This window comes from Corvus brachyrhynchos, unplaced genomic scaffold (assembly GCF_000691975.1).
Source record: "Corvus brachyrhynchos isolate BGI_N302 unplaced genomic scaffold, ASM69197v1 scaffold239, whole genome shotgun sequence".
NCBI classification, from domain to species: Eukaryota; Metazoa; Chordata; class Aves; order Passeriformes; family Corvidae; genus Corvus; species Corvus brachyrhynchos.
The window spans coordinates 9,117,092-9,120,286 of record NW_008246057.1 but is presented as its reverse complement, the minus strand read 5'-3'; positions in this window follow the sequence as shown (position 1 = coordinate 9,120,286).

The following is a 3,195-nucleotide window of genomic DNA, read 5'->3' as shown; positions in this document are numbered from 1 at the left end:
GCGGGCTGTGCCGGCCCTGGAAAGGGCTCCGAGATGGCCCAGAGGGACACCGGGGGCACCGGGACGGGTGGCCCCGGCAGGACGGGCCGCGGGCTCCCTTCCGTCTCCTTGCCGCAGCCCGCCCCGCAGCACGCACAGGGGAGCTCAGCCCCGGGTACGCGGAGGCTCCCGCGGCTCAGGGATAGAGCGGGTAGTCGTGAGGGAAAGGGAAATCCTCACACAAGCGGGCCCCGAAGGTCTTGGATATGAGGGCATGTCAGGATTTAAGTGCTGCCATTAGAAATCCCTTCCAGATGCTGTAGTTTAAAAGCATGTGTGGGGTCGGCCACACCTGGTAAAACAGCCTAAGAGCAGAGTACTTGCCAAACATGCAGAGGCCAGCTTTCACCCACAGCCTCTGATGTTGTCCAGGCGTCTGTCTTCACAGGCTGTCCAGACCTTGCTGTCCTCTTCTCTGGAACAGGCTAGGAACAAGCAGGCATTAACACTCTGGGAAAAAGCTGGACCACACAGCATCAAAGGAGGCCATATGTGCTGCATCTTAGCCTGCAGCAATGGTGTTCAGACAAAAGCTCCAGGTTGCAGATCCTCCTTCTTGTTTATGGATTTTAAATTTAGCAGTACTTGGATGAAAACCTGAGATAAACAAATGTTGCTGATATTTCTCTCAAAAGATTTGTAGTTGTCATCTGCAACTCACATGAGTAAGGCAGAGATTTTTATCTTTGCCTTGAAATTTTAGTTTCCCTGGTCACTGTGAACAATGTGGTGGTTGTGTTTGTTATTCAAGTTTAAATATTGGGTGCAAGCTTTAAATAATACTTCTTGGCAGGGGTCCTTCCATCCAGGCAGGGATGTAATGAGCAAGGCAAGAGGGATGTCCTGATGGTGACTGAGGAAGGATCTCAGGCAGCTGACACAAAGCTGTTGGTGCCACATGCTCCTGAAGGGTACTGAAGATCAGAAGGCAGCAATAGAGCCTAAACCTGAACCTGTCATCATCACTTGTTTCATTTTCCTTGCTCCTCATCCTCCATGGGCTCTGCCTCTGTTGGTCTTCTGTAAGAACTGACATGCAGTGTCTGCCTCACGGGCAGAAGCGGGGAGAAGAGGTACCCTCTTCTTACCCCTTGTCCAGGTACAGTGATGTAGTGCAGCAGAGAGTTCTTGGTCACCAGCTGTACCCAGGCAGGGGAAGGTAGGAGGCAGAGCAGTGAGGATCCTGGTGTGGTGACCTTGGGAACAGAGTACAGCCTGTACTGTTCCCACACATGAGGGAAGTGGGGACAGTTTCTGGGTCAGGCTTCAAGTGTCAATAATCCTAGCTATCTGTGATGAGGGATAGATGCATCAATTTCCCTTGCTCTGGGATAGATGCATCAATTTCTCTTGCTCTAGCTGTATTTGGACTACATGTGTATTTTATCAGCCCCTAATATACAAGCTTTCCATTCCAACAACAAAGAACCAAAATACCTTATGCACTTGTTACTGCTGCTGCCAGAGGGATGATACTGAGTATGGTAGACTGACAGCCTGAGGCATTACAGCTGATGTGCAAAACTTTTGCTCAGACTTTCAAGATCATAATTGTTTCACCATGATTTGTCTGCTGTTGACAATCTTGTCCTGCTCCTTGAGACTGTAGCTGAAAGACCACTTCTGTAATTCTTACTATGTCATCCTCCTTTTTGAATCCTTTCACCCATCCAGTTACTTAACTCAAAACAAGCTGCTTGCATTTTGTTTCCAGAGACTGCCTGTGGTATTTTCCTAAGACCTTAGCATTTTTCTGCTATCTAGATGCTGACTCTAGATGCTTCCTCCTATTTTTCCATGAAGAAGTAATGCCAGCTCTAATAACCATTTCTGAGGAACCTTGGTGTAAACATCTACAAATTTTAAGAACTTAGGAGCAGCTGTCTAGTCCCTTACATCTCCAAATGTGGCAAAACTGGTTAATTAAGGAAGTGTTAAAATGAGGTAGCCTGTATTGATGCCTTTCCCTAACTCTCCCAGCTTCCAAAAATGTTGAGGGAATTTCCTGAGCTTGTGGTGATTTGATAACCCCCAAAATATCTCAGGATATTTTTCCTGGTCTCCTGTTGGGACTGTGAAAATTTCTGGCATCCACAGACTCTTTATTAAGGAATTTGATACAACAACCTGTTGTATTAAACCCACCTTGTTCTGTTTGCTTCAAATGTAATCAAATCATCAAATTAGAAAGGCCCCTATGGGAACGTATCTGGATCAATCCCTACCCATCTTTTCCAGACACTTCTGTAGACATCTATTATATCTTCCCTCTAAATTATATCTACTTCCACATTTAAGGCATAGAAGAATAACCCTAAATCAGACACTCTGCTTTAAAAATAAATATGACATCCGTGAGTGATTAAAATTTCTCTTATGAAGCTTGCTTCATTGTAATACCATTATTCAATTTAATCATATTGATTTTGTAATGCTGCTTTGCAAGCTTATTTCTGTACAGCAAGCCAAACAGACAGGCAAGATGGAACACTGCTGTCAGACCAGAACATGGGTAAACAGGAACCTGTAGTAAGGCAGAGAGTGGGACATGGAAAATTACTGTCACAGTTTACAGACAAACACCATAGCCAAGCTTCTCAGCAATAACATGCTGGCACGTATGCTGCTGGGTAATCTAGACAATAATAAGGCTATGATAATATTCCTGTGCTAATAAATATTTCACAAGTTGCTGGTAGGGTCAGAAATTGATTTACAGATCAAAGTGGAAAGTCATGTGAAGGAATTCTAATTAATTCTAACAAAAGATCAAAAAAGAAGTATTATTTTTTAGTTCAGATAAATCACTAGTTATCACATAGAAAATACTGATTATTGAAGGTAAAATGTGTGTCTTTTTAAAGTCTTGTTTTCTGCAGTTCTGAAGGTTCAGAAATTCAAAAGCAAATGAGAAAAAGTGAGATTGATTTCAAGTTCTGACAGGGACACTTGTAGCACTAGAATTTACCTTCTAAGCAGAGGGTATACTACCTCTAGATGTGGTGTGAGATTTACCTATTCAAACATGAAGGCGGCCTGAGCGAGATATTGCAGAGCACTATTCCTGAATCATGTAGGAGGAGAAATAGCTAAATGTAATGGTGCAGTTCATGTGACCAAACGTAGATGTTCTCTTCCAAATGAAATGAATCATTT